Below are 27,775 nucleotides of genomic sequence, written 5' to 3' on the forward strand. Positions count from 1 at the left end.
CAAATTTGGCCTCAGACATTTACTAGCTGTGTGACCTTGGGCAAGTCATTTACCCCTATTTGTCTCTATTTCCTCAACTGTCAAATGAGCTGCAAAAGGAGGTGTCTTTGCTGAGAAAATCCCAAATGAGGTCACAAAGAGTCGGACGTGACTAAAAAAACTGATTGAACTAGAACAAATACTTGCCCAGGGCTACAGAGATAGTGGTAGATGCAGGATTTGAACCCAGGTCCTCCTGATTTCCAATCCAATACCCTTTCTAGATTCTCTGATCATCTCTCTTATTCAAGGTACTAGCATATTAATAAATGATAGTTAACATTTACATAGGGCTTTAAATTTTTCAAAGTAGTTTCCACATTTTGTTTCATTTTATTCTTGCAACAACCCTGTGATAGATGCAAATAAGGAAACAGAGGGTCACACATCATTAAGTATCCAAGGCAGGACTCAGATCTTCTGGACTTTTTAGTCCCTCACTCTCTTTTCTGTTATGCCACCTCAGCACCAAGACAAACCAAGGCTCTGCCTATGTGACCATTTCTATACAGCCTACAACAGCCTATCCCTACCCATCAGACCAAAAGTCTTCCCAGGCTGGAGCTGTGAAATAAATAGCCCTCTGACCCATCAGTCAGCACTCCCAACCACTTCAAATTCATTTCAAAAGGAAGAAACCAGGTATGTGTGTATCTGTGTAGGACTGTGGTGGGGGGGGCGGTAATAGGGGGAAGAGGGGAGGACTTCTTCCAAGGAGGATGAAATAAGAAGGGGCCTGATCACTGGACTATATCTCCAATAAAATATCCTCTAACCTAATTGACAGACAGCTCCATGTACCACCTCTCCCTCCCTCCCTCCTTTTCTCTCTCTTCTCCCCTCCCACCCCCAGCTCAATGGCACCTCAAGGCTCCCAGTCCCTCTGGGACTGCCAGGGTTTTCAGAAAACAAGAGCATTTCTATTTTTAGCCCCTCTCCACCTAATAATACTCCCCAATACCCATTCAGTTTAATCACTTTATTGAGGACTGAGCGCTTCTGATGTTAGGAAGTAGTAAAATGTTCTAACTGGTTAAAAATGACACTCATTGGCTTTTGCCTTTGGTGTTTCTGAAACCTTAATTGTGGCTCTGGCTGTGGGGCTTAAAGAACCTTACGGGGGTTTCTGAGCCATGCTTTCTTACCCCCTGCACCATAATTGAGGTGTTATATTACAAGTACGGCACTGACACTTTCAGACTCAAAATTCGGAAACCTTAAGACTCTGCACTTACAGAACAAAAAGATCACCCAGCAGACTGAACACCCCTTTCTAGCGCTCATTCCCCAGCTCCCCACCCCGCCCCCCAGCCCTAAATCTTTCATTTTTTATTTTTTTTTCCAGCTCACCCCAGGCATGCAGTCTGTCAGAGAACTGTTTCTTTGCGTTATGGCTACAGCATTATTAAAGTATATCTGACAACTAAAATGACATTCAAATTGCAGCTTGGAAACAGAAAGGTTTGTTTGGTATAATTAGAGGACCTGAGAATTTGGTGTGTATAGAAAATACGCTGTTGGTAACTCTTCTCCCATATAAACCTCTCAGAATGTTGGTTCTAAGCCTATCAAATGGGCATTTGCAAACAGGCCTTCCTCAGAGGAACGGGGGGAGCGGAAGGGCCAGCCGACTTCTTGGGGAGTCCTGCCCAAATACCCAAAGGGTAGTCAGCCTCCCAGGGCACACAGGTATAGGCCAGAAATTAAAATCAAGTGCTGCTTTTTAATGCGACTTTACACAAAGGCATATATGTTTAACATGTAAACACTTCCACTCTTCAGGACATATTTTGTTATTGTTCGGTCATGTCTGACTCTTTGTGATCCGTTTTGGGGTTTTCTTGCCAAAGATATTAGAGTAGTTTGACATTTCTTCCTCTAATTCATTTTATAGATGAGGAAACTGAGGCAAACAGGATTAAGTGACTTTCCCAGGGTCACACAGCTAGTAAGTGTCTGAGGCCGGATTTGAATGCATGAGGATGAATCTTCCTGACTCCAGGCCTGGCACTCTATCTACTGCACCATCCAGCTACCTTAAAGCACATACGTATTTATTTTATGGGACAGTACAGAGTCATGGAAAAGAGAATTAGACTTAGAGGTCAGCAGAAACCCGAGTTCAAATTTGACCCCTGATACTTACTAGGTGGACAGCTTAGCACAAACCACTCTAGGCCTCAATATCCTTGGGGTTGTTGACTGGCATCTTGGATTAGTGTAAACAATTACATTAGTGTAGAAATTCCCTTCACCAACGCAAATCGGCATCTGTTCTGCAGCTGAGAGCTGCCTGAGGTTTGCATCAGTCAAGAGATTTGCCCAGAGACACCACGTTAGGATGTGTCAGAGGCCTCAACTAAACCCTAGTTTTCTCTGAGGCCAGCTCTCCGTCGCATCCATGTCTTTATGTACTGGATGACTACCTAGTGGGATGCTGTGACCCTTGAAGGAGACATACGTAAAATGCTTTGGAAACTTAAAAGCATAACTATCCACGTCTGCTGCCTGCACCAGAGATGGGGAGGCACCGAGCCGTGCTAACATGAGGGAGGAGACTATTTTCAAGTACAACCAGGAGCAATGTTCAAGCGTTGGTCAGGATGCAGAAATAACAGGTCCCAAACTGTGTCCACTGTCCCCCATGCAGCGTGAGAAATTTAGGTTAGCTTTCTGGAAAACTGACCAGCGGTGCAAGGTGAGTTAAGACTTGTAACAGTGATGGCGGAAGGCAATAAAATCTCCTTCCCAGGTAATCTCTGAACATAAGATAAGATTTAATTGCACTTAGTTCAATAATTCAATTTCACAAGAATTTATTAAGTGACTACTCTGTGCCCTGAACAGTTAGGTGGAGAAGTGGACAGATACAGCACTTGGGCCACAAGTCAGGAAGACCTGAATTCAAATCTAGCTTCAGACATTTACTATGTGTCTGAATGGGCAAGGCACTTAACCTATCTGCCTCAGTTGCCTCTGAAAAATGGGGATAATGATAGCACCTACTTCCCAAGGTTACTGTGAGGATCAAATGAGATAATTCTAAAAGGCGCAGCACAGTGCATGGCACGTATTAAATACTATATAAACATTAGCTAGTGTTATATAAAGACAAAAATGAAAGTCCTCACCTTCTACTGCATCTATATCTGAAGATCACAGCACCATGGATGGAGAGCTGCGAGGGTACTCAGAGGCCACCGAGTCCAACCCCCTCATTTTAACAACGAGAAAATTGAGGACCAAGGATATTAAGTAAATTATCCAAGGGCTCCCTTGTTTTTGTTGTTGTTGAGTTGTCTCAGTCAAGTCTGACTCAAATGACCCCATTTGGGGTTTTGCACACAGGTAGTAAGGATCAGAGATAGGATTTGAACCCAAGTCCTCAGACTCCAGAGCTGGTGTTTTCTTTTGCCCCACTGAACCATATCTGCCTTCCTCTTTTAAATATATGGCTTACATCAACCCAAGACCTATCCTTTCCAGACTAAGAGATCTTTGACTGTGAAACTAGAAAATCTGTCCACATGAACTCTTCCTATACTACCGATCTGCCTTTAGCTAATTCCCTTTTTTCTCCCTCCATCATTTATTCCTTCTACCTCTCTCACTCTTTTTTTAACCTTCCCTCTCTCCTTCCATCTCCTTTTCTGCTTTCATCCTTCCCTTCTTTTTCCTCCATTCCAATCCTCTCTCCTCCGTTCCTTCCTCCCTCTTCTTTCCTCTCCTTTCTTCCTTCCTTCTACCTCTTTTTCCACTCTCACTGATTTTTTCCTCCATCCCAATCCTCTCTCCTCTACTCCTTCTCTCTTCTTTTTCCTTTCCTTTTCTTCCCTCCTCCCACCTTCCTTCTACCTCCTTTTCTACTTTCACTCCTCTCTTTTTTCCTCCATGCCAGTCTTCTCCTCCATTCCTTCTTCCTTCTTTCCTCTCTTTTTCCTTTCTTTCTTTCCACCTTCCTTCTACTTCCTTTTCTACTTTCACCCCTCTCTTCTTTTTTCCTCCATCCCAATCCTCTCTCCTCTACTCCTTCCCTCTCTTTTTCCTTTCCTTTCTTTCTCCCTCTCTCCCTCCTTTCCTTATATAGGTCCTTGCAGCACCTTCATAAACTCACTCCCTACTCTTTGGAAGGCAGCAGACAAGAAATGCCTCATTGACTTCCCAAGCTAATTTCACAATTTAACCAAACACTGAATTCCTGAATCTACTCAGCCAACCCTGTGATAAACTTTTATAATGGGGGGGGTGCTGCAAATAGGGGGACAACAGAACTAGAAGGTCGGATCCATGTGGGGAGTGGCCAGAGAAATAAAGCGGGAGATGAAGGGAACACAGGCCATGATGACTTAAGAAAATAAAAAGACAATACTTTTAAAAAATTCTCCATGCACTCTCCCAGTGCTGGCCTTCAAGGCAGCAAGGCAGGAGGTGGGAAGGCCTGCCATGCAACCAGACCAAAGTGCCCTGGATGACAATGTGTCTTCCTGTCACTCCAGGGGCCTGATAGCCTATATCGGGAAGCACAGTTACACGCTGTCCTTCACAGGGTATGAGTCAATGCAGCTGGGCTGTGTGCCAGAGTCAGAGAGGGGGACATGTGGAGGACAAGTTCACTTCTGCCTAACCCTGGTGGCCCCTCCAAAGGGTACTCAAAGCTCCTGGCCAATCCACCAAGCCCAGAGTGTAGGTAGAACAGAGTGAAAACAATGCCATGTCCTGACCCTACCAAAAGTCAAGGTCAGATTAGGTTCACTGTTAGAGGAGGTATTTTTAAGGTTTTGTCATAGAGGCTCTCACAGTCTGCAGGATACTCAGAGATCGATGGAGACAATGATTCCCAGGAATCATTTCATTCATCCATTCTCTACTGGGGCCCGTACTCCAAACAGCAAAGACAAATAGGACAGTGGAGGGGGGGGAGACGGCGGGGGGGGGGGGGGAGATGTAGGACAGAGATAGGAAGGATGTCTCACCTGTTCTTATTGGTCCCCAAGTGTGTATGTTGTATGTATACATCATGCCCTGGTGATTTATCAGCATCTCAAGGTATTTCCTCTTTAGGGTTTTAGCCTCTTTGGTGGTAAGAAAACACTGAGACCCAGCACTAGCAAGCAGTGCCAGTCACCAAGGACTATACTACCTTCTGAGTCTCCTCCCTGTCCCCTGCCCCAATCAGAACCTACTCCCCCCTCCCACTTCCTCCTCTTCCTACGTTTCAGGGAATGGGGCTCTGCTTTTCTTCCCAAAGTAGAATTCAAAACCTCTTAGCAACCCCTACCTCGGTCCCCAGGATGAAGACAATTCCAAGTTGGAGTCCCAGAGACTCTACTGATCTGGTTTCGTGTTAACCAAAATGACTTCGAGGGAAATTCAAGCACATCAAAGTTTCTGGGAATTCTCTCCTTAGCCTGAGTTACCTTGTTACTGAAAACGACTGTGGCCTTCTATAATTACTCCAACAAAATGCAGCCGCCAATGAACTCACTGTGCTCAATTAGTTTATAATAGTCAGAGGTATAACTACAAAGGTTTAATCCAACTACCCCAGAAGACCGCTTAATCCCAACTATCTAATGAAAAGTTTAGAACTCCCTCCTCCCCCCAACCTCTTCTTTGCAAGTAGAGTTCTAATTAGTGCAGCTAAGGGGAGGGCAGGGGGGTTGAGAAAGGGAGGGGAGCTGGGATAGGGTATAGGATTATGCTAGGAGAAATCCAGACAGAAGGCTTCTTCATTGGGACACTGAGTGGGAGACCTCCTGGCTGGACAGATGCCCCCCGGACAGGCCCGATCTCCCAAACCATCTTATGGCCAAAAATCCCAGGATGGGGGGCTTTTAGATTTTCTTACACTGCTCTAGGAGAAAGACCCAGGTCTTGGAGTGCCGTGATTTAGACTGAGATGACTGGGATCACCAAGGATGAGCTAATCACCTGAAACCTCCTCTTCATGCTGAGTGACTCAGCTTTGGATCCTCAACACCTTCTCAACAACCTTGGACTCTTCTCCCCTCTGACTGGAGGGCCTGGGGCTGGAGCACTGAACACTCCCAAAGCCTTCCTTTATAGGGATCCAGACTTTCTGTGGAACTCTCCATTTCCGTCCGCAGCTCTGCTTGGTTTGGACTCCAGGCAAGATCATGCCCCCGCACTGAGTACTCCCTGGTCCCCTTCCCTCTTTCCAGCTTCCTTTGGTGTGTTGTCCCCCATTAGACTGTAAGCTCCTTGAAGGCAGGGACTTTTTTTTTTTATTTGTATCCTCAGCACTTACCACAGTGCCTGGCACCCAGTAAGCGTTTAATAAATGTTTATTTAGCTGAACTGAATTGAACCCCATTGTGAAATTCCTCTTCATCTCTAGGGATGATGCCATTCATGTCTAGATGCCATTCATGGTCCCACTAGGTTTTGGAGTCTCTAAGCCTCTGCTGTGGAAGCTTTGTCTAGCTCAAGGAGGGAAGAACTGAGATGGTTGAGGCTTTCTTGCTGTAGTTAACCTGTTTCTTGCTCACTGGAGTTACCAACTCTTGCTTTTGAAAAGATAAATCCATTCCCTGGGGCATTCCATCCTGTCCTGTCTCTCCTTCCATTCAGTTCCTAGCCAGGGACATCTATCTGTCCTAGATCAGTTCAATTCAGTAAGTATGCATGAATTGCCTACTGTATGCTAGGTATTGGTGAGATACAATAAAGACCTTCAAAAAGAAAGAAACAGTCCGTGCCTTCATTAGCCATTAGATGTCTGGCTGGGGGGACCAAACATCTCAACATCAGTACTAGGGGGACAAGTCATCAAAATCCTAACCATCCCTCAAGGTACAACTCAAATTTCACCCCTCCTGTAAAGCTTTTCCTTACCACCCAGCTCACAGTGATCTTTCACTTCTCTGACCTCAGGGAGCATTTATTATCTGTATCACTAATTTGACATTTAATATGTCCCCAAGGAAGAAAATAGAATGAAATACATTTGAAAAATTGAACCATTACTCAACCACCCCAACCCACCCCTCAACACAACAAACCCCGCTTTTTAACATAGATGTCCTCCTGTTGATGCTGTATGGCTGCCAATCCTGGAACAGCATCACGTCTAAGGAATCAAAGTTTCAAGTGGCCCAATGAAGAGACGCCCGATGAGATCCAGTAGGTTGCATCATGCTTCCAACTGCTGAATGACCTACTTGCCAGAAGGGACACAGGGGATAGCAGCAAAGTGACAAAGAATGAATCCTAGAGTCCCAGATCTAGAGCTGAAGGGACCTCACAAAAGCTGTCTAGTCCAAGCCTTTCAACTTACAGATGAGGAAACTGAGTTCTAGGGAGCTGAAATGATTTACCCAAGGTCACACAGGTAGTAAGGACAGAGGCAGGATCCTGAGCCCAGGTTTTTTGATTCCACAGCTGGTGCCCTTTCCATTCTTCCAAGCAAGCTATGAAACAAGCTGGCCATGCCATGAGAACAAAGGATAACAGGCGAACAGTCGAAGTGTTTCTCTGGCTTCTGTCTCTATAACAGGCAGAACGCAGACTTCTCTAACCTTTTTGGATGTCATGAACCCCCTTTGGCAGTCCAATCAAGCCTATGGCTCCCTTCTCAGAATCACATTTTTAATGAATAAAATAGAATAAAATAAACAAGTTCATTAAGCTGAAACATGGCTATGAAGAAACATATATATATATATACATATATATATACATACATACATACATATATATATATTTTAATTCACAGGCCTCAGGTTATGAACTCCTGTACTGGAAGATGGCTCTATCACATTGGCTAGACCCAATGGAAAGACCTGTCAACAGTCATGAACAAGACACACATTAGAAGAGAAAACATGGATGAATTGGCTGCAATTTGCATTAGTGGAGCAAATACCCATGTCGCTAAGCTCACAGCCACATTAAAGTAGTGAGGCACAGACTGCTGTTCATTTTACTTTTTCCCATTTGTCTCATGTCTTCAATTAGACTGCAAACTCCTTGAAGGTAAGAAACATCTCACATGGCAGGTCTTGGAGCCAGGAAGATTCAAGGTCAAGTCCTGTTTCAGACACTTAAATGGCTGTGTTACTCTGGGCAAATCATCTGACTCCTCTCAGCCTCAATTTCCTCACCTTTAAAATAGGGATAATAACTTTTTTCCCCTTCATAGTATTTTTCCCAATTTCACGTAAAGATAGTTTTCAACATTCATTTTTATAAGATTTTGAGTTCCAAATTTTTTCTCCCTCCTTCCCTTTCCTTCCCCCTCCCCAAGATAGCCAGAAATCTGATATGGATTATAAATGTACAATCACGAATAACAACCTTTTAGAGTTGTTGTGAGGAGAGAAAGCTCTCTGTAAATCTTAAAGGGCTATGTAAATGCTAGCTGTTATCATCATCATTATTATTGTCTGTGTCCTCCACAGCATCTTACACAAAGAAATTATTCAGCGTTTATTAACAAATTGATAATTCCTCCCAACACAGGGCAGCACAGTAAAGCAACTCACCTGTTTATACAGCGCTTAAGGAGTATTAGCTCCCATTTTACAGGTGAGCAAACAAAGACTCTCAAGAGGTTGACCACAATCACACAGTTCATAAAGAAGTATCTAAGGCAGGATTCAAGCCTGGGCCTCCTAACCTTGCTTCTCATCTCCTATCCTCTGTACTACACTAGCAGAGAACACAGCTGAGGCTTCAAGGAAGCCCAAGCTTCCCTGCTTTGCTGCCCACCTGGTAAATGAGTGACTCATCCTGGGGGAGCATTTCTCAGTGATGGACTCATCAGAATGATGTGGAAGAAAAGAGAAAGAGATCTATGTCAAGTCTACTGCCAAGTGGCGCAGCTGTCCTGGGCAGAGCTGGTTCTGTACTTCAGAAGGCCCCACTATCAACAAACCAACCCCACCTTCCCCACCAGCAGCTTGAGGAAGTCCCTGTCCCCTACCTTTCTTGGAAGGTGTAGGCATGACAAGATGCTCCCACCACGACCACTTTATAACAGCACTAAGAATCCCATACCAAGGGCAAAATCCCCCCACTGAGTTGGCCTCCCAAGAGTAGCCACCACAGATGTTTTTGGACAAGGAAAGAGACCACAGAATCATAGAACATTAGAGCAGAAGAAGAATTCAGAGATCATCTAGGCCTATTTACTATCTGGTTAACCTGGGGACAGCTAGGTGGCACGGTGAATAGAGTGCTGGGCCTGGAGTCAGGAAGACTCTTCCTGAGTTCAAATCCAACCTCAGACACTTAGGAGCTATGTGACCCTGGGCAAGTCACTTCACCCCATTTGCCGCAGTTTCCTCATCTGTAAAATGAGCTGAAAAAGTAATGGCAAACCAGCACAGAATCTTTGCCAAGAAAACCCCAAATGGGGTCATAAAGAGTTGGAAACACCTGAACAATAACAAAACCTGGGGCAAGTTGCTTCAGTCTTTTTGGCTTCAATTTCTTCCTATGTAAACTGAGGCAGTCAGACAAGATTGACCTCTGAGGTCTCTTCCAGACTGAAATCAATGATCTTAGTCCAACTCACTCACTTTACAGATGAGGAGACGACGGTCCAGAATAAAGTGACTGGCCTAAAATAAAAGGAATTAAGTAACAGAGTCACAATTCGAACCCAGGTCCTCTGACTCCAACTCTACCACTGTTTTTATTGCACGTGCAAGCAAGGGCTTTCCTTGAAAGTATGGTACAGAAAATTATTGGAGAAGAGGGTAAGAATAGTCCCTCAACAGTGGGTCCTTCAGCATCACTCCCAGCCTGTCCTATCATGCACCAGTTCCCCAGAGGGATAGGGGAGAAGTAATACCTACAGTGGCCTCCACGACCAAGCACATGCTCCTCTGGCAGAGCCAGGGGAAGCCTAATAATCCTCACACCTGCTCCTGGTAGCACAAAGCAGCAGCCAATTACTGCCCTGTTATCCTCAAGGGCACAGAATTCACCACCCCCAGGCCTCTGGGGCGTGGCAATCCCTCTAAACATGACAAAGTTAACATTCAGAACTGGGTATCAGGCAAGGAAAGATATACCCTTTCTCCCCCTTTCATTCTAACCCCCTTCTTGTCCTTCTCACCCAGACAATAGACTCCTAGAGCCAAGAGATGACAATTCAGATTTTTAAAACAGCAAACACGAGCGCTACAGAGCATTTCAGTCAAGCCCTCTCATTTTACAGAGTGAGGAAACTGAGACCTAGACAAGGGAAGGGCCATGCCCACTATAATTCATTCAATCCCCCTGCCTCCATGCAAAGGCTGGATATGTTTGTCTGGGCAGGAGAAGATATAAGGCTTAATCTGCTTATTTTAAAAGGAAAGAGATGAAGGAAGAAATCACTTGTCTGGCATCGCTATTAGCACATAGGATGGGCAACACCTTTTAAAAACAAGATGCAGGTTAGATCCTCTTCTGGCAATTTCTAAAACTCATACTTTCCAAGAGCTAGAGCATTAACCAATACTGTAAAAATCCTACAGATTAAACAACAACAACAAAACCCAACTATTTGGCTATGGCCCAGATGATGAAAAAAATCTTGATGTTCAAATGAAGGGTACTTGCCTGAGGCAAGAAGGGTTGAGAGAAGGAGAAGAGAGGAGAGAAAAAAGGGAAGAGGAGAAGAGAGGAGGGAAGGGGGGAAGGAGAGGAGACAAGAGGGAGAAAAGAGAGGAGAAGAGAGGAAGAGAGAGAAGAGATGAGAGGGAGGGAGAGAGGAAGGAAGGAAAGAAGAAGTGGGGGGAGATGAAAGCTCATGCCCCACAAATATGGATCGGGGGACAAAAAACCAAGTGGCAAAAGGGATTTATGCATTGTAGCTGCTTTACTACCTAATTAATTCAGTAATTTCAAAAACAATTTTATTTATGTTCCATTTACCACATCAAAAGTGCAAAAAAAAACCCACTGATGCTAAAATAATACCTCAAGGCATCTATTTTTAATCAGTTTAAAAAAAAAAGAGGTTTAAAAAAAACACCACCCAGCCCTGGTTTCTATACAATCTCTCTCGGGCAGACCACCAACCCTCGGAGAGAGAGAGAAAACAGCCAAGCCCTCTGTGAGAGCCTTCCTGGCTGCTGAAAACGGAGCTTGTCAAAAAAAACAAATCCATAATGGCCCGAGGCTCCTCTCCAATCTATTTTCTGCTCAGCTGGTTTTAAATGAAGTTATTATGAGTCATTAAAACACCCGCAAGCCAGTGGAAGTCAGCCAATTACAATTTTAAATTTAGCCTGTTCTCTGCCCCATTCTCTTGTTTTCTTCCTGGGCCCACAGAACGCTGCGGCTGTTATTTTTTTCCTTCTCTTCCTTCCTTCACCCAAAGTGGATGAGACAGTTATGAAAACGCATAGTACTGCAAAGGAACTCAGAACCATTCATATAAAACTCAAATTATTTAAAACAACCCCCCCCACTACCACCAAAAAAAAAATGTAAACTCATATCCCTGCAAAACTAGCTTATTCTCTACACCCACCGGAAACTTCCAAAAGCTCCAGTTTCTGAGTCTTGACTGGGGTCATAGGCCTGCTTCCGAAAGGAGAACATTCTTCAATGGAGTCTTGGGAAACACACACACACACACACACACACACAAATTGTGAAAGCAGAATCAGGGAAGGGGACACAGAGGAACTTTATATTAGTGAGAAATAACAAAGATGAAATCCAAAGGTGAAGCCAGCTTTCTCAATCAAGCTTGAATGTCATTCTAAGTCACCAGGTAGAATGAGCTAGTTTTGCTTTTAAAACTGAATGGTAAAGGATCTGTATGGAGCCATTAGAGCAAAAGAAATAATTTTGAGTATTTCATGGAAACTCTTGTTGCCCAGCACACAGTAGGTATTCAGAAACATTTATTGATGATTCTGATTTCCGGAAACATAAGAGTAGCCCTTTCACAATTTTAGCACAATGCTCAGCAACCTACAGGCTTCACTGGATCCTTCTTCCTTTAGTAGAGTGGTATCTGATCCCACCAAACACAAGATGGTCAATTCTCTGGGATCATCCATTCCTTAGCCTGATATATATACATTTCCTCTGGTTCCCTGCCTCCATCATTTTCAAACACTCCCTCCTCTACTGCCAATCTCACCCCACCAACATATTCCATATCCTAGGCCCCTTTCCTGCCCCATCAGGCTCACAATTATAGTCTTAGGTTATGGGCTCAGTAACTATGGGCCTAGGGTAAATGACGGGTAAATCCAGAGGAGAGGCGAAGGTCAGATAATCAGTTAATAAGCACCTACTATGTGCCAGGCATTGTTCTAAGTCTCAGGGATACAGAGAAAAGTGGATGATAGTCTCTGCCCTTGAGAAACTTAAAATCTAACAGAGGCAGAAACGTGCAAATAATCATATACAAACAAACTATAAACAGACTAATGTCATGGAGGAAAGTCAGGAGGAGGAGGACAGATTGATTAAAATGATGTGCCTACGGCTTGGTGTATAATACGAGGCTGCTCTAAGTAATCAATGCATTAGAGCCTCTCTGTTCCTTATACATGGTGTTACATCTCCCACCTCTTTGTCTTTGCACTCCCAGTCTCCTCTGCCATGGCTGGAATGCACTCCTTCATCTCAAATCCACAGACTCCCTCTTTACCTTAAGACACAAGTCAAGTACCATCTCTCCCATGAAGCCCTTCCTGCTTCCCTCAACAACCAGTAACTTCACTATCAAACTATCTTGCATCTGACTACTTTTTAATTTTTCTTTGTATATCATTCTGTATATAATTCTGTATGTCCTTGATGTCTCCCCCGCTAGAATGTGAGTTCTTTGCAAGTCTGGATTGTTTCATTTAATGTATTTGTAGCCCCAGTGCCTAACACAGTGCTTGGCACATAGTAGATGCTTCTTCAAAAATGCTTTTTTTAATGATCAGTAGGGCCCAGCCCAACCCAACCATCCAGTCTCTTCTGGCAGTATCCCCTCTTTCTATACTCAAGGAAGCTTCAGTGTCCTCTTGAAAGGGCCTAGAGCATAAGTAAGACTTAGAGGTATTGAGTGCCATTTATTATCAGGAGAGAGAGAGAGAGAGAGAGATGAACAACCTCCCTGGATCTTTGTGGGATCCAAACCTGAGGCTGGAGAATGCCATTATCTTATGAAGTAAATAACACCTCAGCTGAGAAGCGGTGACCTCTCACCACCTACCTCCCATCCTCACCCTCCAACATGTCCCACAGTGCAGAGTCATCAAGAGTTCCTCACACACAAAGGCCCCAGCCTTCAGCTCCTAGGCGTCTCAGACACAGAGACACCTGTACAGAAACACATGCCAATTTAGGCAGCAAGGTCCAAGAAGGATCTTGTGGAACCTGAAGGCACCTACCTTCAGGAAGGCATCACCTTCAGCTGAAGCGCATATAAAAGTCCCAAATATATCCCAGAAAACAATGACCCAGGCAGGGTAAACTCCCACAGTGGACCCTGAAATCCTGGCCACAAAGGCCCACTGACTTCAAAGCTGTCAAGGAGGACTCTTCACAGAAGATGGTCCTTGGCTCAGGACTTTCCCCAGAGTTACCTGACCAAGAAGGACTCCCTCCTCCTTCCTGGCCACCAGACACGCACACTCTCACTCTCTCACTACACGTGTGTACATATGTGTGTGTGTGTGTGTGTGTGTGTGTATAAGAAAATAAATTTTTGGGACAGAATAGGCAAGATGAAGATAGAGTGAAACAGTCTAAGACAGAGACACTGGGACATGTGGAAGAAAGGAAAGAGAGAGAGAGAGAGAGACATATACAAAAAGACCAAGAGTAATGCAGGGAAGTCAGGGACAAAAATGGAGAAATAAAGGAAATGAAAGGCAGAAAAAGACTGGGAACAAAGGAAAAAGAACAAAGAGCGAGCAAGAGAAAGAGGTGCCATCAGCAGTATGCCAAGAATGAGAGGACCTCAAAGGGGATCCCCAAAAGAATTACTCTATAAAAGATACATAGGTGGCATAGTGCCTATCCTCCCACACTTATCTCCTATGTGTCTATAGATACCAGTCTAACCCATTGGAGGGTTCTGGCCATAGACAAACAGCCTCATGGTGGATGAGCCAGAGTAAGATCAGTGGCCTGAAGAAAGTGGTTGGACTCCTTTTTGTCAGGTTCAGGCCTAGGAGTCCTTGGAAGGCAATGATATAGGACATTAAGTGAAGGGGGAAAGTGTTGAGGATTCCTAATCCACCCCATGGGCCGTCTGTTCCACACCACTACCCATCACCCACCCAGACCTGCATAAAAACAGCAATCAGCAAGGAGCCTGAATCAAGGGAGGTAAATAAATAGATAAATAAAATGTCAGAGCGTTCACCTATCTAAGGCAGGAGCAACATTCCTATCATAATCGGAACTTCATCAGCCAGCTGAACAAATCATATGCCATCATGGAGAAGGAACGTGAAGAGAAGGAGGAAAGAGAGAGGGAAAAAGGAAATTACCCTATTTTGGGATTGAAAAATCAGAGAGAGAGAGAGAGAGAGAGAGAGAGAGAGAGACAGAGTGAGAGAGAGTGAGAGAGAGAGGGGGGGGGGAGTTATTAACATAATTTCCACTTTCTTTCCTCCACCCTTAAAGTAATGTTCTATCTGACAGCCTCCTCTCCAAGGGGGGAAAAATGACAAACCGAATCCAAAATTCAACAGCCTGTGTTCTGTTCGGAGAGCACACAGTGTACTGTACAGCCCATAAAACTCCAAACAGCCTCCAGACACTGCTGCAATCGTCCTCCATCAAAACACTTTGTCTTGCATACAAAAATAAGATACAGCTCTGAACGGAATACCAAATCAGCCCATTACAGTACAGGGAGGCTGCTACTTAGCAACGAGGGGGCTTTAAAGCCGCGATGCTCTACAGGAAGCAAAATCTGTCGAGCCTGTTGGGCAAATGATAAACATTAGCAGTATTAAAAAACACAAAAGCCATGTAAATGGATAGGACATAATGTGGAAACAAATTTATAGAATAAACCAGGGTAGGGGGATGGGAGGAGTGGGTGCAATGAGCTGCCCAACCCTTGTTAGGGCACCATATGGAGTGACAGACATGTGTCTTTTTTTCGGGGAGAGTCATGAACCCCCTTTTTCGCACTAGGGTCGGAGGTGGGAGGGAAGGAAAAAAAACCAACAGAAACATTGTTTAAATACAATGAACTTTCCAAACTGCCTCTGTCCTGCCTGCCTGATGTGAAAGCTACAAGAAATAGGATCTAGGACCCCCATCACACAGATTTAGCAGCATTAAGGTAGGCAGATGTGCACAAGATTTATCAGCTCCCAGGCGGGTGGTGTTGCAATGGGACCCAGCATCACAGCTAGTGCCTGAGCTGCACACAGAGCCTGACACCTTCAGGAACAAAAACCTAGACCAAAAAAAAATTTATAAATAAACTAAAAACAAAACCTACCCCATCCAGGCTGAGGTGGAGGGGGGGTATATTTCATCAGGTAAAGGGGAAAAATACTCTGGCTGTGAATCAGCAGCAGGGTTTAGGATACCAGCCAAAACAGGAGCTAAAAAGCAAAACCATATTCTTCTGGTCTCAGCTTAGGCTCTTGAGGCAGAGAGAAGTGCGGGGTGGGGGGGGTGGGAGGGGGATGATCAGAGGGAGGAAAAACAACAACCACCACCCCCCCAAAAAGAAATGTATTTTTCATCAGCCAGTGTATAATTTATAAACAGCATTAAACAGTTTTTGTTTTCTTTTTTTTCCTCTCTCCTGTGTATGAGGCTTGGACAGCAGTCAAGCCTGCATTAATTTCTGCTTTGGGTACAGCGTGTTCTTGGATGCACATCTGCAAGCGATCATAAACTCTCTGGAATGCTGGCAGAACATCCAGACCTGCCGGCAGGCCAGTGACGACATCACTCGGGGAAAAAATTCGGGATGCTGGCCAAATTTAGAGGAGAGAAAAAACAGAAAGGGGGGGGGAGGAAGTGTGCTCCAGAAAGCTCGTGGAGAGAGGGATGCATCTCTCTGCTCTCCTTTCTTTTTCCACATTGTATCCACTATGGACAAATAAAATGAAAAGGGGGGGAGGGTGGCTCCCCAGGTCACCCCTCCCCGGCTTCCCAACCTCCCCTTAGACCTCATGACATTCTGAAGGATTTTAAGCAAAAAGGAGGTGAGGAGGCGAGTATTAAGTTTCTCCTCCTCTGCTTATCTCCTGGTTTTGCCCTGGTGGCAGAAATAGGAAAGGCAGAGAAAAAAGTTTACATTCATTAAAGAGGGTAGAGAGTGAATGAATTAGCTACTGGTTTCAGATCTCGGCTTGATAACCCTCAATCTCTTACTCTTAGTAGATATCTGATCTGCAAAAGGAGAAAGAGGAAGCTTTAGGGTCAGAATACCGCGCCCAAAATTGGCCACCTCTAGAGCTGAGCATGTCCAATTCTCTCTTGATTTTATTTGTTGGCCAGTTTTTGGTTCATTCTTCATTTGGGGTATTGAGAAGATGCCCTATCCCTCCTTCCCCCTTCTCTGCCCTTGTAGCCTGTCCCATGGACAGAGGGGAAGAAGGACCCCTCAACAAAACCTCTACTACTGGAACTATGCAAGAGACGGAGACACAGAGAGACAGAGAAAGGGAAACATGAAGAGACACACAGAAACAGAGACTCAGACACTATCATGGCAACACAGTAACAAGAAGAATGATCCTTGGAACCTCATCAACTCCTGTTGTCTCTCCTGTCCAGTCACACACGGCAGAAACATGACAACTACGAGATAAAAACTATAATATTCCCTCTACTTTTAATGGCACAACAGCCAAGTTTTGTTGTCTCAAGATGGCTACCAAAGTCAATTCCCTGCGGACATAAAAAATGAGACTCTAAATCCCTATGCTGGACTCTGAAAATAAAATAATGTAAAAATGGGGCTTTCTTTCCCAGGGCTTTGGGTTGGGTCTGATATAAGAGGCAATTTCTCACTAGCTCAAGGTGTCTGCTTGGGCAGACAGTGCCTATGTGAATTGGGGATGAGAAGACATCTCATCCATGGTACAGGATATTGGCCACTCTGGGGACATCCCAGTCACAAGGGCCAACAGGAAGTATCCAACAGAGACCGAGTTACTAAAGTTCTAAAGTCCCAATTCCTCTATATCAAATCATTTATTCTACTCTCAATATGATATCACTTCCCTCTTTAAAAACTTGGCAAAACTCTCTATTACCTATAGAAAAAAGTCCAAACTTCTTGATTTGGCAACCAAATCCCTTCATAATTTGGCCTTGGCCTACCTTTCCAACAATGTCCCTCATAAAAGTCCACTACTCTAACCTTAAATTCTAACACACTGGACTTCACTTGGGCCCAGAAAACATCCTTTGAGGTTGCCTATCTGCATGCCCTTACTTATAATGTTCCTTCTCATATGTGATGCCTTGTCCAATCTTTCCCTGTAAAAGTCCTATCCAAATTTCTTCCGTGAAAATTCTTCCATGGAGGTTTTTCCAATTTCTCCATGATCTTTCCCTCCTCTGGCCACACAATACAATGAAGGGAGAGTGCTAGATTTGGAATCAGAGAACTTAAGTTCAAATCTCAGCTTTCTAACTTATGATCTGAGGAAGTTCTTTGTGCTACTCTTACGGCATTTAATTACAAAACAACTCAGCATGTGATATTTAAAAAGAGCATGTTTTTATCTTCCCCTACTAAATTATTAACTTGTTGAGGGCTACAGCCTTGGTTTATTCATCTCGGCATGACTACAGTACTTAGTTCAACGATCTACGCTGAAAGCACTGTAAGCCCAATCTACCTTTTCCCAGCCCAACGATGCATAAGTCAGTCCCTTGCACAAAACCCTCTGATGTAGCCAAAAATTCTCAGAACATGCTGAACAAGGAATTGCTGAATGAATGAATGAATGAATGAATAACATACTCAGAGTAAAAGAAAGTCACCCTCCCCAGCAGCGCCCCCCCCAAATACTATGCAAATGCCAAATAGGATAGGCCATCAAGAATATGGAGGAGACAATTCTAGGCTCTTCTAAACCTGTAGAGAATGCCACCAGCATGGCATGCCGGGGTGTGGAAAATTCAGTATTGGAGGGGAATCATCTACTAGCAAGAGTTTCAGAATCAGTTTGAGTCTGACTAAGCTCTGGGCTCCCCATGAACATCCTAGAATTAGTAATAATCCTTTGAAACAGTGAAAAGGAAAAGTAGGTCTCTGAATATTTCTCACCTCATTCCCCCACCCACCTCCCCATGGGAAACTTCGGATCAATACTCATTTGGGATATATTTTTCTCCCGCTTGTCTAGTAATTTAGAAGTCAGATCTAGAGACCCAGTGCCTCAGATTTATTTTTTCAGTAAAGGACAGTTTTGGGATATAACTGAGATCTTGACATCCTCGTCCTTAATTTAGGAAGCTGAAACCCAGGGGTGCAGAGGTGCATCCCCCACCCATCCATGGTGGTGAGGGAAGGCCTCTAAGTGTGGCACTGACATTCTCAGCTGAGCGCCGATTTTTAGCTTTCCTAGTTGTGATCTTACTCTTGTCCCCACCCTGGCCTTGTCTCTTTGTCCCTGACCTAAAGAAATCTGAGAACTGAAGGCTAGGTCAGATCAATCTCATTAGTTAATGGGTTAATTTGTTGTTTGTTAACTTAAACTTGTTATCATCAGGTATATCTCATAAACACTTGATTAGTTAACTTTTTGGAACCAAAATGAAAACTTCAATTACACTAAATGTTCACTACTATCATTTAAAGGAAAGAAAAGGGGGAGGGAGAGAGGCAAGGGAGGGGGGGAGAGAGGCGGGGGAGGTGGGGAGAGAGACAGAGAGACAGACACAGAGACAGACAGACAGAGAGAGAGAAAGAGAGAAAGAGAGAGAGAGAGAGAGAGACAGAGAGAGAGAGAGAGAGAGAGAGAGAGAGAGAGAGAGAGAGAGAGAGAGAGAGAACATGTCTCTAGGCCTCCTACCGGGCAAACTTCTAATTAAACAAATTGTCAATTTCAACACAATGAAAACTGATTTAGGAGAGTAAATTTAATATTCTAGTCACTGAAAATAAGACCTCACATTGCCGATCTCATACAAGCTGATTTCATCTGATGGGGGAAGGAAGAGAAGATGAGGAGAGGGGGGGGGGGGGAGAAAGAGAGAGAAGGAAAAGACAAGTCAGAGGGTCTTATGCCTTTCATAAATAACACTGCCCTGGAATTCACTGTGGTCTGTTTTCAAGTATCAGAGCAACCCTCTTCTTGCCTCCTCCTTCACCCCACCCCTGCCAGATTAGAAAAAAAAATTAATCTTGTATGATGACAAACTTGGCTCAGCATTCACTGTACATACTGTACCCACAAGCCTGGCGTTCAGCCAGGGCTGGCACTGTGCCAAAACTACAATAACAAACAGAGGCAGGGCTCGCCAAAAAGGAGGGGAGGGGCAGGAGGGAAGGAATGGGGGAAGGGAAAGAGCTGACATGCAAACATGATACACTAGGAGCTCCAAGGAACAGAGACAATATTGTACCAGGGCAGTGCCCAGGATGGGCTCGGGAGCAACATTTTTTTGGAGGGGAAAGGGCACTCACTCCAGCTCAGGGGCAGCATCAGACTACCATTATGGGCAAATCCTCTATTACTTCCCTATCCCCAATACAAAACCCCCACAGCCCTGAAAATTGCAATATTGCTCTATGACTCTGTTTCCACTGCTGGAAAATGGGTAGGTTCATGCCAGGTGTTCCTCCCTTGTCCGTTCATGCTGATACTATGAACACCCGGCCCTAAGCTGAATGACTGCCTTGTGTGAAGCCATCTCTTGCTGAAATAAATAAATTTAGCAGAATGAAAACATGTTCTATCACCAAAAAACGTAAGCTTTGATTCCACATTTTAGAAAGCTCTGGCATTAAATATCGAGGGAAGGAGTGAGAGCAAGTAAAATCCAATTTCTGCTGCTAAAATCTGGGATTAAGCATTGTTGGTGGAGTTGTGAATTGATCCAACCATTCTGGAGGGCAATTAGGAACTATGCCTAAAGGGCAATCAAACTGCGCATACCTTTGGATCCAGCAACACCACCACTAGGTCTGTATCCCAAAGAGACAAAAAAAGGGGAAAGGATCTACTTGTACAAAAATATAGCAGCCCTTTTGGTGGTGACAAAATACTGGAAACTGAGGGGATGCTCAGCAATTGTGGAATGGCTGAACAAAGTGTGGTATATGAATATAATGGGATAATATTGTGCTATAAGAAATGACGAGCAGGCTGACTTTAGAAAAAAACTGGAAAGACTTGCATGAACTGATGCTGAGTGAAGTGAGCAGAACCAGGAGAGCATTGTAAACAGTAATGGCAACACTGTGAGAAGATCAACTACGACTGATTTAACTCTTCTCAGCAATACAATGATCCAAGACAATTCCAACAGACTCGTGATAGAAAATGCTAAACACAACGCAGAGAAAGAACCATGCAGTCTGAATGCAGCTTGAAGCATACAATTTTTACTTTTTTTGTTTTTTGTGGGTTTCTCCTTTTGTTGTTTCTTTTTTCACAACATGACTGATGTGGAAATACATTTACATGATTGCACATGTATATAATCTATATCAGATTGCTTGCCATCTTGGGGAGGGGTGGGAAGGAGGGAGTGAAAAAATTTGAAATTCAAAATCCTATAAAAATGAATGTTGAAAATTATCTTTACATGTAATTGGAAAAAATAAAATATTATTTACCAAAAAATAAAATAAAATCTGAGATTAACCATTACTGACTATCCCTATTCTCTAAGCATCAACTCTCAACGTAAACTTGGATTGGCAGCACATTTAAAAATGAGTTTGGCTGTTTCATAAAAGAAGGCCAGATCCAAAGTTTGTCACACATAAGTTTTCTTAGGTTTGCCAGCCTTGAGATATAAATTTTATCTTCAAAACTTTACGTGTAATTAGGAAATAATTAACAAAATAAAAAAAATATATATATATTTTAAAAGACTATCAATAAGAGGGAGGAGAAATCAGAGTAAAATCACTAAGACCCACAGTAAATTCAATGTTATCTGCAATCATGTGAACTGGAACCCAAACCTGTGCAGTTGCTTTCTATGATCTCATCTCCAGGTTACTTTACGTTCTTTCTAAATCCTCCAAAGTGGAGAATCTGATGATACGCTATCACTAATGTGTTAAATGGGGCTGGCAGGATAAGATGGGCCAACAGGCTCCAGCTTACTATTAATGAGTTATTCGGGAATGGCCTAAACTGAGAATTTCAAAAAAAAAACCCCAAACTTAGAATGAAAGAATCTCAGAGTTGGAAGAGGCTTGTCCCATATACTTGTCCCATACGTATATGCATTTAGAGTACAAGTTCCTTGCATGACATCCTGACAAGGAGTCATCTCATCTCTACTTAAAGCCCTCTAATGATGGGGAATTCATTACCTTTGGAGTTGAACTCTATTTTTTTTTGGAGAATTCCAATTATTAGCAAATTTCTCTTTGTATGGAATTAAAATGGACCTCTGTGTTGCTTCCATCCATTGATCTTCCTTCTGCTCACTGAGGCCAAGTAGAATTAATCGAACAAATTCCTTTCTTCTACATGATGACCCCTCAAATGTTTGAAAACTGAGATTCTGGACCTCTTAAAGTGATATTCCAATGGCATGGATTGATTTCTAATCCTCTCACTATTGTGCTGGTCATCTTCTGAACAAACAACATGATATAAAGGAAAGGGCAATGGACTGGGGGCCAGAAGATAACGAGTTCCAAACTTAGCTCTACCACTCACTACCTATGCGACACTGGGCAGCTAATTTAACCTCATGGGCCTCAGCTTCCTCATCTGTAAACAAAGAGGATGGCCTTGGTTACCTCTAAGGCCCCTGACAGCTTCATAGAATATATAATTCCATATGGAGAAGGACTATTAGAAAGATGATAAGAGCGCTCAGATCTATTGCACTGCTCCACAGTTCCTCCATGACCTTCTGAAATAGTGGCAGACAGAACTGAATCTTGTATGCCAGCTACAGTCTGACCAAGAAAGAAAACAGCGGAACTACTGAGAATCTCCCATTATGAACATTGCATATTTATATTAATGAAGCCCAAGGCCACAGGCTTCTCATGTCTACCACATCACATCAAACACTTTGTCAATCAAAAGCTCCAGGTCTTTTTCATATCAATAATAAGAGATATGTGCACAACATGTTTGAGTTTTGCAAAACACTGTACATACGTGATCTCATTAGAGCCTCAAAGCAACCCCATGAGGCAAGCACTGCAGGTAGCAGTATTATGGCCATTATATAGATGAGGAAACTAAGGCTAGCTGAGGTTATTCAGCTAGCACCTAAGGCTAGTGTGTCCTGACTAAAAATCTCCTTTATATACTATACTGACATCTATCCTTAGACACTTATGCTATAACTACACATTTGCATATGTGTGTGCACATATACATAATACATATATACTTAATTACCTCTTGATACATATATATACACACTTTTATATATATGTATACACAGACACACATACTTGATAGGTATTATACCCCACACACACATATATGTATATACTTCTATTAGCTGTTCAGCCCTGGCCAAGTCACTTAACCATTGTCTGCCTTGGTTGACCTATCTGCAAAACGGGGTTTTATAAAAACAGCACCATCCTTCCAGAGTTGTTTTAGAGATCAAATGAGATAACAATTGTAAAGGACTTCAGAAATTTTAAAGTACTATATAAATGCTAGCTACTACCATCATCATCATCATGACTGTTAGCTAGCACGGTTCAGTTCAAATATTGGCCTTTAAATCTGCCATTGTTAAATCTCCTCTTAGGAAATCTGGTCTCTTTTCTAGCCTGTTTAGATTCTTTTAAGATCACGATTCCACTGCTGAACTTATTAGCTATCTTTCACAGCTTCATATAATCTGAAAAGTTGATAAATATGGCATTTTATAAGACATTTGATAAGAATGCCTGCATCCGAATCTTTGATAAAAAATATTCAATAAAAAGGGAAAGGATAAAACCCTGGGGTACTCATTCCCCTACAGACCTCCTCTGTTGACAACGATCCACTAATAAAAACTCGGTCTCCTAGGTATTAATCCACTTACTTGTATTATCATCTAAGACACCCTTCTCTATCTTCTTTCATAAAGGTATCATGAAAGACTATCAAATGCCTCACTGAAATTCAGCTACAGATTTCTATGGCATTCCTTTAATCCTCCAGTTTTATTTTTTATTTTCCTTTTAGACAGAGTTGTAAGTCACACCAGACTAACCCAACAAACTCATTGTGGCTCACTGGGAACACCATTTTCCCTTTCTAAGTGTTCACAAACCACCCCTTTAATAATCCATTTTAGAATTTTTTTCCCCTAGGAATTGAAGTCAAGTTCACTGGCATATAGAGTTAAAGTATCTATCTTCCTGCCTTCTTTGAAAATCAGGGCATTTTGCTCCTAGGGTACTCTGCATGATTCCTCAAAGATTAATAACACTGGTTCACCAATTACATCTGTACCTTTTTTCCAGTACCTAGAGATGTTTGAGTCACCTGAGCTAGGAGACTTGAACTCATTAATGGTAGCTAAGAGCTCTCTTACGAGCTTTTCACTTTATCCTGGGTTTCAATTCTCTCAACTCTTCTCTGTTCTACCCTCTCTAGTTTGAAGATCTTTCCCATTTTCTCCTTGAGAGGGAAGACAGAAGCTAAAATATGAGATTCTATTTTTAGATTCTCAGATGCTACCTCCTTCATGAAGTTTTCTTTCTCTGACCCATCCCTCCACCTCCCCTGTATGTGGAAGCAACTCTTCCCTCCACAAATTTCCCACTGCAACTGGTTTGTCTTCTTTTCACTTATGACATCCTCCCTTTTAGCAGAGTTAACTATGTACCTTTCCATAATCTCCCCCTCTACTCTCTAGATTGTAAAATCTTTATTTTATAATACAAAATCTGTATCGCCTACTTATATTTGTGTCTTTAGAGTTTTCACATAGTAGGTACTTGAGAGACATTTCCTGAATTAAACTGCTTTTGTTCTGTCCTTCTGTTACCATTACTACATCCATCCCAACCGGTTTGACAAGCATGGCACAGTGGATAGATGAACAGCCTTGGATTCAGGAGACTGGGGTTTAAGAGCTGCCTCTGATATAAAGGCTATGTAACCCGGGGCAAGTCACCTCAAGCAACTCTAGGACTATTGTAGACCACTAACCCTGCTTTCACCCTGGCCATCACCCCCAGGAAGCAACCACTAGGGAGAGGCATTGTGGCTACAGCTTCTACAGGTGCTAATGACCCTGCCTCCTACACCCCAGAAAAGAAAGTTCAACACCAAAGTCTTTGGCATTGTGTCCAAAGGTTCAAAATCAGAAACATAAGATTTTATCAGTAGAAAGGACTTTAAGGGCACAGTTCCATCTGCTTTGCCACAGTACCCTGAGAGCCACAGGACACTTCCATCCCACTCCTGAATCCTGCTATTGTCTCCCCCATTAGAATGTGAACTACTTGAGAGAAGGAGCCAGCTCCATTTTTCCATTTGTACCCTTAGCATGGAGCATAGTGCTTTGTACCTAGTAAGTGCTTAGTCAATGCTTTTTTCCTTCATTCATTCACTAGTATAGGGAATGTCCTCACCAACTATTCCACACTGATGAATGGTCCAGCACAACAAACATCTTCACCTTGTCACCAACAAAGTTTTTTTTTAATTAATCTTAGAGGTTCATGACTCTCTTTTCTATCAGTCCTTGGTTACTTGCATTTACTTTAATCCTTTGAATGGGCTGCTAGGTGGTGCTATGGATAGAGTGCTGGGCCTAGAGTCAGGAAGACTCATCTTCCTGAGTTCAAATCTGGTCTCAGACACTAGCTATATACTAGCCTAGGCAAGTCACTTAACCCTGCTTGCCTCAGTTTCCTCATCTGCAAAATAAGCTGGAGAAGGAAACAGCTAAACCATTCTGGTATCTTTGCTAAGAAAACCCCAAAAGGGGTCATGGCTGACAAACAACAACAATCTTTGTTGTACCAACAAAAGATAACCTTTTAAAATTATCTATAAAATGAGGTGTTGGACTAGATGATTTCTAAGGTTCCTTCTAGCCTTAAATCCTATGGTCCTACGAAATCTGAACTCTTCAGAGAACCCCCTGTGTGGCTGTACCAATCCTTTTTCAGTAACGCTCCCTTTTCATTCACTTTTTACTTCCTAATCAGAATTCTTCTCTTGAGAGTCTTCCCTGTAAGCTGATTTTCCTTCTAAAATCTCTAATCATAGGACCGTATCTCTTTCCTCTGAACTTTCTGCATCTTTCTAAAGCCAAGGCCCATCCTAGGGTTCCCCTCTTTACCTGCTATGAACTCTAAAATAGAACCTTCTCCTGAGGTTCCTCTTATTTCCACCACATCCAATCTTCCTTGTTGGTCAGAATCAGGTCTGGAATGGTGGCTCCCTAAGCAACTCCCCTCAACCTTCTGAAAGACCAAATTATCAAGACGTCAGAAACATATTAGTTACTTTATTTCTTTAAACAAAATCTGAAGCCTCCTAGCGGATGTTCATATAGCTGAAAAACAGCATGAAGCTTCCATGTCCATTTGGCCATTTATGTCAAGCACACGTTATTAATAGTTTCCAACTGGCCAGGTAGTGCAAACTCCTATCACATCATACTTTCTATTTCTCCTGCTATTTTCTGACCCTTGACCAGACAATTTTCCACCATGCTTTCTTCTCTCAGGTTAAAGAATTTCTAAACAAGTGGATTCTTTTTTAAACGTACAGTATTATATCAGTACATTGTCTGATCTGTTGTGTTTTTTTAAATAAGGAATATACTTTAGACTGACCTATTGATTTCCCTATTACCTCTTTCAGTCGACCAATGTCCATGTCCAGTACTCAACGTCCAGTACTCTACTACAAATCACAGGCATGGTAGAAGGAATGGACGGAGACAAAGACACTGAAGAAATGGAATTTCCCCTCCTAACTTGGACCTTGTCTTTTCTGATTTTAACACCATGCCTCAGTTTCCATCTCATCCTGGATTTTCCCCCTAGGAGCTAAGGGGCCTAGAACCTACTCATCCATCTGCTATGCCAGCTTCCTTTTCCTACTCTCCAAGGGTCTCCATTTTTAATTTTGCTTTTATTGACATAGAAAACTTCCAGGTAATGAAACTCCCTCTACCGGGGGGTTAAGAGGTGACGCTTCTTCTGCAACCTACAGTCTTAGAGAACATAGCCTCGACCACAGAGATAAGAAGTAACTTTGCCCAGGGTCCCACAGTTGGTATGTGTCAGAGGCAGGACATGATTCGTGGTCTTCCTGGCTCCAAAACCATCTCTCTGTCTGAAAAGTACTTTGTAAATTGTAAATAGCTATACAAGTATGAAATACTGCTATGGCAAAAAAAGAGTCTGGGACAGCCAGTGGAAGGCCTTGAAGTAGAAGTTAAGCTGTTTTATCTACTAACCACAGAGCCCCATCAGCTCCTTAGTGGGGTAAGAACACTGAAAATGGTGTTTGGAGAATTCAATTCAACCAACATTTATTAAGCACTACTTGCGAGTATACACAAGGTACTGTGCTAGTTGTGATCAATGCCCTCAAGGAGCTTACCATCCTAGTGGAAGATAAGACAGGAATGATAATCATGTGGGTTGTAGATGTGGTCCTTCTTGGACCTGGAGTCTGGAAGACCCAACCTCAAATCCAACCTCAGACACTTAGTAGCTGTGTGACCCTGGACATATCACTTGGTCTGCCTGCCTCAGTTTCCTGATCTGTACAACGGGGATAACAAAAGCACTAACCTCCCAGGGTTGTCACGAATACCAAACGAGCTAATACTTATAAAGTGCTTTGCAAACCTTCAAGCACTGAAACATCAGTTGTTATTATTATTGCTACGTAACTTAAAATATAAGCACACAGAAAAAGCCAAAGTAAGGCGCAAGAGATCACTTCCAGCTGGGAGAATCAGGGAAGGCTTTACAAAAGAAGATGATTTTAACAAGTGTGGACAGACTAGCGAAAAAAAAGCATCACTCTGTGGTTGTTTCAGCAAAGGAATAAGGACGTGCACTGGAGAGGCAGGGGCAGAGAGATCCACAAAGCATTACGGAGAAAAAAAATGGCAGGTTTTATTAATGGACTAGATGTGGAAGCAAAAGAGAAAAATAAAAGATTTCAGCATTATAAACCTGGATTGGGTGAGGAGAAAACAATGTGTAATGCAGGGGAACCAAGGAAAGATGAATTCAGTTTACTGTGTAAATTCTCATTCTACCAGGGGAAAATGTATTCCTACTAGAAAATGAATATCTATCTGCTTCTTCTTCTCTCTTTTCCTCCTGGTACAGAACAACCCTCTTTCCAAATACCTGAACAAACAACACAGCCAAGATGAGGCCTGTGTTGCCCATGACTGAAAGCAAACAAAATTAACTTGTAAAAGGCAGCACCGTCAGTAGTTTAATGTTCAACTTTTCTCTATCTATTTAATGAAAGGCCTCCATAAAACCTGAACCAAATAGCCAGATTCATTAGAGAGCAAAGACCTAATTCTTTAACTGTTTTTCTAATGAAACTGCAGTATACCCCTACAAGGTATGGCAAGGCAGAGCCCAAGGCATCTGCAGGCCCACAGGGAGGAGAAGTGAACTGGCAGA

The 27,775-nt window shown here is 43.0% G+C and overlaps 1 protein-coding gene across 2 annotated transcripts in view; it reads right to left on the reverse strand.

Annotated features, from left to right (window-relative positions):
* The window catches only part of ZBTB16 (zinc finger and BTB domain containing 16), a 245,924-nt gene that overhangs the window by 100,994 nt on the left and 117,155 nt on the right, over window positions 1-27,775 (reverse strand). The gene's annotated exons all lie outside the window — the stretch shown is intronic.

Source organism: Trichosurus vulpecula, chromosome 2 (assembly GCF_011100635.1).
Source record: "Trichosurus vulpecula isolate mTriVul1 chromosome 2, mTriVul1.pri, whole genome shotgun sequence".
In the NCBI taxonomy this organism is placed as follows: Eukaryota; Metazoa; Chordata; class Mammalia; order Diprotodontia; family Phalangeridae; genus Trichosurus; species Trichosurus vulpecula.